At 47.3% G+C, this 13443-nt stretch overlaps 1 long non-coding RNA gene across 3 annotated transcripts in view; it reads left to right on the top strand.

Moving 5' to 3' along the window:
* LOC128324055 (uncharacterized) overlaps positions 1–13443 on the top strand; it is a 56940-nt gene that overhangs the window by 31406 nt on the left and 12091 nt on the right. The gene's annotated exons all lie outside the window — the stretch shown is intronic.

Here is a 13443-nt window from a genome sequence, read left to right as displayed (position 1 = left end):
GGCAACTGTGCCTCATTGGCTGGTTGGGGGGAGGAAGGATGGAACACAAAAGGAGAGGATTTCAAAATACATTCAAAGGGACTAGGAGGAGGCAAAGAGAGCCCTTATACTGTGCCTGCCTCTCTTGAAGAAAAGGATACATCAGGAGAGGAGGAAGGAAGGTTTGATTTTGTGGTTTTCTTTTCTCAACACTGAGGGGCGCTTCTCATGATCAACAAAAATCGGGCTAGCAGAGGCTAGCCCGATTTTTGTTGATCGTAAGAACCACCGGGCTCGCAGCCGAGCCCGGTGGTTCTTGAGCGGGTAACCCACTTGAGAACCCCGGGTAAAAAGCAGGTTTGTGGAGCGAGCACTCCAGCAAACCTGCTTTTTACAATTGTGAGTAGCCATGGTGCGCCTTCACGCCGTGCCTACTCACGAGCAGACCCCCAGCCGGGGGTCTCCCCAGTATGACCTGTGGGCTTGCGCAGGGCATACTGGGGCTTGCGGGGGCCGCGTGGCCCCTGCTCCCCCCCCCGCTGGCTCCGTCATGGAGCTGGCCATCGTGTGGGCGGCCGATCCGGCCGCCCAGGGCTCCCTGCCCGCTCGTGAGTGGGGAGAGTAGACTTAGCCCACTCTTCCCACTCACCGGTAACAACCGGGTCTCACTGATTGTGAGACCCGGTCCTGAGTATAATATGCTGTGCTATTGCTGCTTTGACTATCTGGTTTTGCTGGATCTCAGATTGACAAAAGCAGAACTTGGGTGCCTTCCTTCCTTGAGTTGTGGTTTGTTTTGTTTGTGAGATAATGTGGTGAGAAATGGACAGTGGCAGCTGTGTGTTTGTATGTGTGTGTGTAATATTTCTTGGTGATTGTTGTGATGTCTGGCCTTGAGACTAACTGGTGCTTCACTCACTGCTCTGGACTGCTCTGCAATCTGCATTGCATGGTGTACTCAGTCAAAATGTGGCTGAAGTTGCTGTAGGTGAGCTTAAGGCTATGCTTGCTGCTAAGTAAGGGTGCTGTTATGGCAGCTGTTGCAATGCTAGGAAGTAATGTAAGGAGTCATAATTGTGTGTGAGAGAGCAACTTATAGCAATAGCAATAGCACTTACATTTATATACCACTTTATAGCCGGAGCTCTCTAAGCGGTTTACAATGATTTAGCATATTGCCCCCAACATTCTGGGTACTCATTTTACCGACCTCGGAAGGATGGAAGGCTGAGTCAACCTTGAGCCCCTGGTCAGGATCGAACTTGTAACCTTCTGGTTACAGGGAGGCAGTTTTACCACTGCACCACCAGGGGCTCATTGCCAATGCTTATGCCAATGATGTTACTGCAGTGCAGGCGCTGTGGCTGGCTGTGGATTCTGGGCCAATTATTATTATTATTGCCTTTTTTGGACTTACTTTGAAATGTGTGTTGGGAGGGACAGATTTCCTTTAACTGTGTGCTTGTTTTTCAAAGCAGGGTTGCAAAATGTATTGCAAATTGCAATACAAAACTTGTGTACAAGCACTCTATGAGTGCTGCTTTTTCCAGCCATAGGGAACAATGGGGAAACTCAAAACACTCCATTGTTACCCATGGTGCCTCCTAGGGACACCAAAGAAGGTTGGGTGGTAGGGCATGATGGGTGCTACTTACCACCCAAACCACAAAAGAAATGGGCAATCAGACAATATTTAACAAATTTTTAACCTTTCCCCAAAACCTCATAGGATCCTATGGGGGTTTGGGGGAAAGCATAAACATAGCCTGCTTGCCCATCACTTTTATGGGTTGGGTGGTAGGTAGCACCCATTATGCCCCCACCCAACCCACTTTGATATCTCTTGGAGCTACCCATGCAGAACAATGGGGTGTTTTGAGTTTCCCCATTGTTCCCTATGGCTGAAACACTCAAAAGGTTTCAAGTTGTTTCATTGAAACAGCTGGCTCAAACACCATTTTCAATGAAACATTTCGGCCATTTGTGTTTTGTTTTGAGTTCAGAACAGAACACAAAGGACAGCCTAGCCCGATTTTTGTTGATCGTGTAAACCAGTGTTTCTCAACCTTTTTTGAGTCAAGGACCGCTAAATTCTTCGTGCAGAGTTTCAAGGACCGCTACATTCTTCATGTGCAGTTTCCCGGACCAGCAGTTAGTAAAGGGGTTTCAAATCTATCTATCTATCTATCTATCTATCTATCTATCTATCTATCTATCTATCAGACTTCTATATTGCCCAAAACTTGCATCTCTGGACAGTTTACAATTAAAATAATATAAGCATTAAAATAATTAAATTTGGAATCTTTTGCAAACATGGAATATTAGGGATTCTCAACCTTGGGTCCCTCAGTTAAACTCCCATAACCCCCAACCACAATGGCATTTGGCCATTATTGCTGGGGATTATGGGAGTAGAAGTCTACCAACGTCTGGGTACCCAAGGTTGAGAACCCCTGAATCTAAAAGCCTGGGTGAACAAATTTGTCTGCAGTATGTCTTCAGTATGTGCGGGGTGGGGGTGGAGGTGCTTGTGATTACTCAATGGAGAGGAGATGTTGGGCCATTAGAAAAATTCAAAAGCTACATTGGGCCAATGAAAACAACACACAAGCAAGCTTTTGAATTCCTCCAAATGCTTCATCAGGCTGGATGTCAAGCAAAGCAAAAAGGAGGTGAGGAGAGTAGAGCTGGGCAGGTTCAGTAGAGCCGGAAATCTACAGTTTAGCCCTCTCATGATGGAGGTGGAGTTTTAGCAGGAGTTGTGTACTCGCAGGGCCGGATCCAGACGACGTTAGTCACGACCACCCACTGAAATTAATTTAGTCATCTCTCATTTGTGTCAATGCTGCTTGGTCATGATCACCTTACTTGATCTGGATCCTGCTCTTAGATGTGCACTTTGTGAGGCGGACCTAATGAAACCCGTGCAGCTCCTCCAAAACTCCTTAAAAATGGTTACATGACAGGTGCTGGGAATTGGGTTTTTTTTAACGGTGAAAGAAAATGTGAAGAAGAGCGGTGGGGACCTGGCATTAAAGGGAAGGGGGTGATTCCGAGATGGCGGAGGGCGTGGGGCGTTGTAGTGGTGAATGCCTCATTTTCCTTGCTGGGGAGATGAGGCACTGTTCAGGGTGGGTGAGGCAATGGTGCACCAGACCGCACTCGGAAGGTCGCCTGGGTCCAAGAGCTGCCACCACTGTGCTTGCGCACCAGAGTGTAGCAGGTGTTCCCCCATCCTCTCTCACAACGCGCGCTTCTGTGTCCCCCTCCCAACTCCCCTTCGTGTGCCAATCACACCAGCCTGCCTTTGGGGCCACGCAGCTCATGTGGTCCCACATGCTGCCTGCGCATACCTGCGAGGTGAGCCAAGGCAGCCCTCCTCCCTCCCTCCTCTGCTTAGCCCTCACCACGGCATGATCCCGGCCAGAGGTTGTCCCCTGCACCTGTCGAGGTCATAAAGGGGACCGCCGTCTTCCACCGGCGGTGCAGACCAGGGGGTTATAGGGGCCGAGGGACCACAACACCCCACCAATGCAAGAGGGAAACAGCGTTTCCTCTCAAGGTGCCTTGGCCGCAACAGGCAGCTGGTTTTAAATCGGTTTGGATCAGACACGAATCGTGCTGGGCATCAAATATCCAGGATCACTTCATTCCAGTGCCATTCATCCAATGACCCTTTTGCATGAACTCACAAAATGGTTAATTTGCCTGTTCCCCACACCATGCCACCTCCCTCCGCCGCTTAGCCCTCCTTGGTAAGCACGCTTGCTTCCCCTCCCCCGAGGAAGGTCCACCTGGACTCCCTTTCTGCAAAGCCCGAGCCAAGGCGGCCCTCCTCCCTCCCTCCACCACTTAGCCCTCAACACTGCATGATCCCGGCCAGAGGTTCCACCCCCGGCGAGGTCACAAAGGGAACTGCCGACTTCCACCAGCGGTGTAGACCAGGGGGTTACAGGGGGCAAAGGGACCACAACACCCCACCGATGCAAGAGGGAAACAGCGTTCCCTCTCAAGGCGCCTCGACCACAACAGGCAGCTGGGTTTCAATCAAGCAACCATTGGCTGCAAACAATGAGCATGCAAGAACCAGCAGCCCTTCAAGTGGCGCCCACTGCCATACCTTTTCCTCCATGCCCCTGCACCGCATACAGTTTGAAGCTGTAAAGATAGGAAATAAGATAGCTGTAGGAAGATCTCAGCAGCCCATGGAGGCAAGGCACAAGAAGGTGATACTCTTCCTCTTCCATGCCATGTGCAAAATTGAGGAAGTGAGTGCCTTGATTGCAGTTGGGGGGGGGGCGGGGGGGTTGACTCCCAGTCAGGGACCGGCACTCAACCCTTCGGGGACCGGCAGCGGTCCAGGGACCGGTGGTTGAGAAACTCTGGTGTAAACCACCGGGCTTGCAGGCGAGCCTGGTGGTTTACGAGAGGGTAACCCGCTCAAGTAGCCCTCCCTAAAGCCCGAGCTTATGGAGCGAGTGCTCCGCAAACCCGGGCTTTCTGATTGTGAGTAGCCGCGGCACGGCTCCGCGCCGTGGCTGCTCACGAGGAGAGCCCCGGAGGGGAAGTGAAAAGCCACCTCCCAGCTCCGGGGGTCTCGCCAGCATGCCCTGCGCACTCGCACAGGGCATGCTGGAGCTTGGCAGCTCTCCAGAGCCGGCAATTGTGTGGGCGGCTGATTTGGCCGCCCAGGGCTCCTGCAGTGATTGTCTGCGGGGAGAGCGGGCTTAGCCCACTCTCCCCGCAGTATCGGCAAAAGTGGGTCTCACTGATCATGAGACCCGCCTCAAAATCTGTTCAATGGACATCCCTAGTAACAGGACATGATCTGTCAACCTTACCTGGGGCCAAGCCTGCTTGGAAATAATATATCTGCCATGGAAATCCATGCCTCAGTACTGAGTACAACAGAGAAGATTTTGACAGGTGGAACTTTTCCATATCACATTCTTAAGTCCTCTCTATCTCTGCCTCTGTCTCTCTATTTTGTACTTAATTATTTACAACTATCTGCATACAGCTTTTGTTGTTGCTTCTGGTCATTTTCTCCTTCTCCCTAATCCCTGATTTGTGGTGGTGTGTATACTGTAGCCTGAGTAATAAAAAGCAATTTCCTTCTCTAGCTTCACTTCACATGTTCCCAGGCCAAGCATTTGTGTTAGGAACAGATTCCAGGGCTAAGCTGTGGTGATCCTTGCCTCATATTAAATTTTGACTTGGCTTTTTCTAGTGGTAAAAGTACTCTTACTTCCTGGTAAAGAGCCACTGTGTTGTATATCTAAAGAAGAAATGGCACAAACGTGGATGCTGTGAAGCCGGCACACAGGGTAAGAATCTTTTAAATCAGTGTTTCTCAACATTTTTGGAGTCATGAACCAGTACATTCTTTGTGCATGGTTTCCCAGACCAGCAGTTAGTAAAGTGGTCATCCCCCCTCACCCCCACCCCCAGGCACCCCCCAAAACAATTTCAAGCTGGGGGTGGGGGAGGTACCGCTGCTGCGAGCTCTCCAGAGCTCATTTCTAGGCAGGCAGCCCTCGCTGCTGGGATAACACTCATTTAGCTCTTTCAAAATGTACGTTATCCTAGCAGCTAGGGCTGCCTGCCTAGCAATGAGTTCCGGAGAGCTCCCAGCAATGGAGGCCCCCACCAGCTCAAAATTGTTTTGTGGGGAGATTAATTCCTCATGGACCAGCATGGACTGGCACTCAACTGCTCACGGACCAGTGGTTGAGAAACACTGCTTTAAATGACAATCCCACAGGATGGGTCACTGAACTTTCTTGAGGTTCCCAGCAAGGGAGCATGATGGGGTTCATTCTAACCTTTTTTCTCTTACTGCACAAGCAGCTGCCAGCATGCCACCCACCCCCTGCCCCTGTTAATTCTGTTTGTTTGTTTGTTTGTTTTATATATCACCCTTCCAAAAATGGCTCAGGGCAGTTTACATCAAAATAAAAACAATTAAAATCAATTAACAATTAAAATCAAAACTAAATCAATTAACCCCTTAAAATCATTAACATTTAAATCACTTAAAACCAACATTAAAAATTTAAAACCATAAATCTAATTAAAAGCCCAGGTGAATAAATGTGTCTTCAGTGCCTTTTAAAAAGTTGCCAGAGATGGGCAGGCTCTTATTTCAACAGGGAGCGCATTCCAAATTCAAAGAAAGAGAACAAGAAAGGGTGAAAGGAGTTGATAAATTCTTCTTTTCGGTCTCCATTTTTGTACTATTAGCAGTGGTATACCAACACATACTGTTTAAGTCCAGTTCAATACGATTCAATACGTGCCTTTAATTAGTCAACTAATTAATCCTATAATATACTATCAGTATTAGGCTATGACAATTGAAAGGAAAAATATTCATCTTCATTCCATTTTTGCAGGAACGACATAGCTCCATTAAACCCCATAAGCCCAACCGTCCAAAAACATATTTCATACTGCACACACTTTCTTAGCACTGCATAAAACGTGCCCAGCTGCACCTTAGAATAAACTATGGGCCATGACATTTAAATCTGCTGTGCATGTGAGAATACAAAATGGGGGAAAGAAACATCAAGGCAGGATGAGCCATTCAGGCTTCAGATCGGCCAGGTCTGGCCAGGGCTGATGCTATCCTTGAAAGTTTCGACTTACTTCTGAACTTTGGGATGTAGCTTTCTGCACTACACAGTACACTGCTCTTTAGGGTGTAGTTATAGTTGAATGGCAGGGGGATGTTCCTGGGCTCTTGAGGGAGGAGGGGCTGAACCAGCTGCGTGACTGCTTTGCTCTCCCCCTCACGCCTCTCTGAAGAAGAAGAAGAAGAGGGGAAGGGGCCCATCTTCACTCTCTGTCCCATGGCCCACTCCAACCTTGGTTTTATGAAACATGAAATAGCATCGTCCCCCCAGTGCCAGTTTCATGCAGAAGATTAATGAAGTGCTTCTACAAGGCTTGAGAAACTATATAGACTTCTTTAAGGCCTTCCAAAACAGACTTCGCACATAGCAAACACACTGCAATGAATAACTCTCTGGAAAGAAGATGTTGCTTTTTTTCTTTCAAAGATCGTAAGCAGTTATTTTTTCCCCATCCCACCCCACATTGGCATTCCAAGTCATTTGCTGGAGACTCTGACAGCTTTTCTGTCCAGGACTTGTTATCCAACAAGAGACCATATTTTCTTTTTTTTTCTTTTTAACTCTCTTGGTAAGTTTGTATTGGACTCATAGGTCATATGTATATTTGCTAATCCTTGGACTCTTGACTTCCACAGCAAATTCTTGTATGAACAAACTGAGGATTTATTGGCTGTGAATAGACTGTTATGCCTGCTTCAGATTTGGCTGTCTTTTGTAATTATTTCTGCCAACAAAAATTTAAAAAACCAACCTAGTTTGCTGGATTGTTAATGGGAAATGAAAGCAAAATATGTGAAATCCTGTCAAGGGGAATTTCCTTAAGTGAAATTAAAATTCAACCTTATCTTGCCAGCCTCCTATCTCAATATATCCCTGCCTATCACCATTGCTCTTCCAGCTCCACTACTCTCAATCACCTAAAGATCTCTTATTCCCCCAAATCATGGCATCCTTTCTTGCTGCCATTTATGCCTGGCTGCCTCTAAGAATACTTGCAACTCTTCCTTCCTTCCGATTCCTCCTCTAAACCCACCTTCCTGTGAAGCCTTTGCCTTACCCCCTTAGTCCTCACCATCCTCAGATGAATCTAAGCAACTAAAGTTGCGTAACAACCAGCGTTCCCTCTAATTTTTTTTTTCATCTATGCGTGGAATGAGTTGTGTTCTGGGCGGCAGTATCAAGGCAGCATGGGAGCATATGCATTCAGAATGGGGCCTTCCTGATTCAACCTGAATGGGATCTAAAATTAACTGAGTGGACATCAAAAAACATGTGTGTATGCACATGCTTTAGAGGGAATGGTGGTTCAACTGAATGTGGACTCTTCCCTTGCCTCCATCCTCAATCATGGAGCACAAGGCAGCCTACAGTGGCTCCCAAACAGTGACCCAACCAGGCACTGACCAGATCTAGACCTGCTTAGTTTCAGCAAGATGGTGGTATCATCTGCCCTCAGACCATGCCCTGGGACCCTGGCACGGCTTCCCCTGTATTGAATTTGAAACCGTAAGTTGGGGGTGGCAGGGACCTCCGTTCTTGCTTGTTACTCTGTAAAGCATCATGCACATTAAGGGCATAATAATGGTGATAAAGATAGTAAAATAAATTAAAATAAAGCCATCTTCTACTGCTTTGGAGAAAAGAGACTCATTATTGTAGCCTATGATTCTCAGCATAAGAAATTTCTTACTGTAAAAATACCTCTAACAAACCAAAAGATTGTTATATTCCACACTAGCTCATCTTCATGCATAGCCCCATGTTTAATGATTCCGTCTGTAGGTGTCCTCTTTGGGATATTGTTGCTTGCTTTACCGGAATAACATAATGCTTTTTAATAAAACATCACCACATTAGCTCTGGAAAGGAGGCATATGCTTGGAGATTCCAGCTCCTCCCAGTCTGGCATGGTGCCTCTAAGAGAGATGGAGCAATTAGTGGATTACCATCTCAGTGGCCGAAAAGTGCCAGTTAATCAATGTCCCATTGGCAGTCGATTTATACTACTGGCTCTTTGGCCTTTTTTCACTACACAGTAGTCCCAGAACACTTGCATTGCAAGTGTACACACAAGCAAGATTACCACAGGGCCATTGCCACTCAACATGTTCACAGGGACAGTTACTAAAGACAAAGGGAGCTTTGGTAACTTGGTTTTTTTCAGGGGCTGAAGGATGAATTCACTCCTAAACTTGCTGTCTGAACAACAGCAACATTTTGGGGAATGCACAGATAATTAAATTGGTAACAGGGCTGAAGCGAACTTTGAATGTGCAAACTCTACATTCTTATTAAATGCACAATCTGTGGTCTTTTGAAACTTCAGACACTGAACATGTGACATTAAAAAGGCCAGTCTCTGCAACTTAAATTTCTGCAACTTAAATTTCAAAATAGAGAACATTCTGAAGTTCATATTTTGAGGTTTTAAGTCATGAAATACCAATGCCATGTGTGGAACTTGAAGTCCAAAGCTTACCAAACCTAAATCTTCACATCCAGCATTTAGGAATTAGTGAATTAATCAAATCAGTTTGATGTTTGATTCACTGTGCTCCTAGGCTACAAAACTGGACTGAGAGCAGCAGCAATGACACGTGCTGCTGAATGGGTCGAGCCTGTGGCCTCCAAGAGAGTCTAAGGGGGGTCATTCCCACATATTCTCTCCAAGATGGGTGGGAGTCTCTCTTTTATTTAGTGACTGCTGCTTAGAAAGTCAGCAGCAGGAAGTCAAGAAGAGGGGTGAAACAAAGAGGTTGGTGGACTTTAGCCCCAAGACCTTTTTTCATAATTTCTTGTTCAAGGTCAAATCCCTTGAAGGAACTTCTGCGCAATGGTGGGACAACACTTGAAGATGGGTGGACTCCCCCAGAGTCAGTTTGTAATCAGCCTTAAGGCTAGATTAATGTATTTAAAATTGTACCTATTACAAATCAGGTCAGAGAGAACTACTCATCGCCAGTCTTTCCCCAAACTTACCATTTGGAGATGGTTTAGGGAATCTGCAGCAGAGGCCTCATGCTTAAGGCATCCATTGATGCCAAAAGTACAAGAACTACAATTCCCATGCTTCTCAGCATCACTGGACACCTGGAGCTTGATGCCTCTGTTGCTATGAAGCCTTCCCAAACTCACCACCATCCCTTGTGAGTTTGAGAAAGGGGATTTGACAGCAGGGTGTCAAAACCATTAAGAACACGTCCCAAATCTTTTGAACTCACCATTCCAAAACTCCCAGTTACAAGATTCAGGGCCATCAGTGGTGAAGAGTACAATTGGTGGGTTTGGGGATTAATAACATTCTGGGATTAATAACTGTATAGCGCAATGCTAAAACTAATGAGCAGGTAGTCTGATGTGCTTCTCTCATACTGATCAGAAGCCTCTCAAAAGCATAAATACTATTGCAAAAGTGTATGTGTGATCTTCTCCCCATCTCTCTAGAGAAGAGCAGATTCCAGGTAAAGGGATACAGTTCTGGTTGTGAGGCATGAGTTCCAGCAACACTAGTAATTCTCATGATATACCAAGTGCTCAGGATGCCAGGGGTTTCTAGAAAGGATGTCAGTAGGAAGGCATTCCTCTGATGAGTGCAAAAAACCATAATACCTGGGGTAATTCTCATCTGTGGATATATCTGCCAGATCTATGGAGGCCTCTTTCTACAGTCCTACTGGATGATTTTTTGAGAGTGCAAAGAAAAGATCCTCGGTGTCTAAAGTGCCACCTGTCTCAGGTCCTTGGTGTCCCAGGACCATTCCAATGCAGAGGTTTCCAAGCATCAGGTCCTGGGCCACTATATAATCTCCAAATAAACAGCTTGCATACACATTTAAAACAACAAACCAAGAGCTCTGAATTGTCTGCTCTAAATGTGGTCTGTGTCATGCACAAATGGAAAGGAAGTCAAATATCAGTGGCTAACATCCAGACTAACAAAATGCTTCCACAAATGTCTTGCACTAGCGCAAGGCTGTTGCACTAAATCTGGAGCTTTCATTCCATACCAGTGCTGCACGACTGCAAACATGTTTGTGCTTCCACAACAGCGTGCATAACCTGTGGCATGCCTCATATTCATTAACAGGAACCTTTGTGCAATAATGCAATTTTGAGCATCCCTGTGACTTTGTGCAGCGATATGATCTCCTTGCACTAGCACAACCTTTTTTGGGGAAGCACTTTGTTAAGCTACAGGCTGACATCCAGTCTTTTAGTTAGTGGTCTATAATTGTGTGACAGGCAGTATCTGTCAAACACTCTAAGGATTGAAACATGGCCTTCTGAGTTAACAGCCACCAGAAATAGAGATTTCTTGAACTAACAAGTCAGTTTCGGGAGTGAAGTATAGCACGCAGAAGATAGGATGAGTTAACTTATGATCAATCAGTCACTTAGCCACAAATACGTCTGGTGTCTGTGGCTAAGTGGCTGATTGATCATAACTCAATCTTATTTTATGTGCTCTTCAACACATATCTAAGTTCAAATGTTTAATCTTTGCAGTATTTCCTGAATTGTGTGTGGGGAATGGAAAACTGTGGACACCTTGTTACTAACAGTGGTGCTGTTGCTCATTCCGTTGTTTTCAGTCCCCTTTATCTTCTGACACAGACTGACCAATGGATGACTTGCAAAATTTCAGAAATGAGCCACTGAATCATGAACAGTGTAAGGAAAACTTACAAATACTGAATCAACAAATACTGAACACATATTTCTGTGATTTATGAAAAATGTACTGTTGGAACTCTGACAACATTTGAACTTTCATATGGTAATTAACCCTGTCCATCATGTCCTAAGAACAGAGATACAAGCTTCCTGTTTTCCTTGGCTGAGACTTGCAAAACTTTGTGAGGAAAGTTTTAGAAAATGGGAAGAAAAGGCCTACAGGAACAGATCTTTCTCTGGAATTAATAGCCTGGACCAAATTCCTGGGACACAACACAACACAGTTTTCAGACACCATTATCACAAATATTTGCAAGTTAGGAAATTAGATCTTGCTCTCCCTCAAATGTAACTGATTCAGACATGTTTAAGATACTACAAAGAGTCTTCATGTGAACTGTGCAATCTCAGTTTTTATGTGGGTAGCAGTTTGTTTGAAAGTACCCTCACATGAACATTGCACCCAATGTGAAAAACATTCTATGTCAGGAAAAAATATTCTCAAGTTTAGCTTCTTTCAGACATTGTAAGTTTCTCATGTGGGGGCACCATTTTGAATGACTCCCTCACATCAAAACTAAATTTGTACAACTCCCATGGGAAGACAATACCATCTCAGTTGGTGTCCATATTCTAAGAACTGACAGAACTCATCATGTTTTCCCATGGCTCCCTCTTTCACCTACTTGCAGGCCTTTTGTGGGGAGATGAGAGGAATTGCCCCAGGCCCCACAGATGGAGATGTCCCCATCCAAAGTATGTTTCAGTATTTGAAACTATCAGATTGATCTTTTTCATTCAAGGCAGTAAAACTAATCAGTTAATATATAAACTCAGGATCAAGAGTTATTTCAGTATTTGGGGTTAGTATTAGTATTAACAGGATGCCGTGACTGACATACTGCACAATATTATACACACAGCGGAATGACATGTTTTGCAGTTGTGCAAGAACACTGTTGCGCAAGCACAAAATTGTGTAAATGGAGATCTGCAGCCATTCAGCCATTATAACTAGTAATTTTCAGCCCGTTAAATTAACGGGCGCTAGGAGAGTTGTGCGCTCCGGGGCCCCCGCTTAGTGTGCTTAGTGTGACTTTTTTTTTTTTTTTGTCTTTCAGGCTGGTCCCGCCTCCGCCGTCTCTGCTTTTCCCTTGTCTGTTCCGGACCCACCCATGGCCAGGCCGGCCCGCTTCTGTCCCCGCGTCGGGTCTGGTGCCTTTCCCTTCCCTCTTTCCGGGCCGGTCCCGCTGCTGCCACCATTCCTAAACCGCCGCCACCGCCGTTCCTAAACCCCCGCTGCCGCCGTTACCCCCTCCCTGCGGGCGGGCCGGTCCCGCCGCCGCTTCCTCATTTTTCCCCGTGGCAGGGCCGGTCCCACTGCTGTTGCTTCTGCCTGCAGTCCGTTTGGTCCCGTGCCTGCCGCCTCCGGCCTTCCTGCAGCCTGCCCCTGCTGTCTTTCCCTTCCCTGCTCTTTTCGGGGGGAGGGCCACCGCCTCTCCTCTCTCTGAGGCCGCCTCTGCCCTCCCTGATCCCCGCTTCTCCTTCTCTCGGACCGGGAGCCAACATGGCCGCCGTCTCTCTGCGGCCGTATCTTTCTCGGATGTTCTGGGCATGCGCTCCGCGCAGCAGAACGGCCAAGAAAGACACGGGCAGACACGGGATTACACCGAAGGCTTTTATTATAGACTAGTATTTTCAAGCCCGTTACAATAACGGGCGCTAGTAGGGCGGCCTCTGTCACCGTCTTTCCTCTCCCCGCGCTCAGCCCGTCCTCTCCTCCTCACCCGGCTTCCTCCGCCGCCTCTGTTGTTTTTGGCGCCTGGGCCGGACCCGCTGCCGCCACCTCTCCTCTTCCAGCGGCTGGGCTGGACCCGCCGCCCCCGCCTCTGCCCTCCTCGTGGCCGCCTCTGGCCTTCCTGTGCCCGGGCCCCCGGCGTCTTTCCCTTCCCTGCAGCCGCCGCTGCCCCTGTTCTTTTTGGCGGGCGGGCCAGACCCGCCGCCGCCTCTTCTATCCCCGCGGCTGGCCTGGACCCACCGCCGCCGCCTCTGCCGGTCCCGTTTCCGCCATTTTTGCTCCGCGCCGCCAGGCCTCAGCCGCAGCTTCGCCGCCGCCTTGGCCGGCTTCCCCCGCCGCCTCCCCCCCTCC

This window comes from Hemicordylus capensis, chromosome 4, assembly GCF_027244095.1.
Source record: "Hemicordylus capensis ecotype Gifberg chromosome 4, rHemCap1.1.pri, whole genome shotgun sequence".
Taxonomy (NCBI): domain Eukaryota; kingdom Metazoa; phylum Chordata; class Lepidosauria; order Squamata; family Cordylidae; genus Hemicordylus; species Hemicordylus capensis.
Note: the sequence above shows the minus strand (reverse complement) of the source record. Positions and strands in the feature narration are given on the sequence as shown.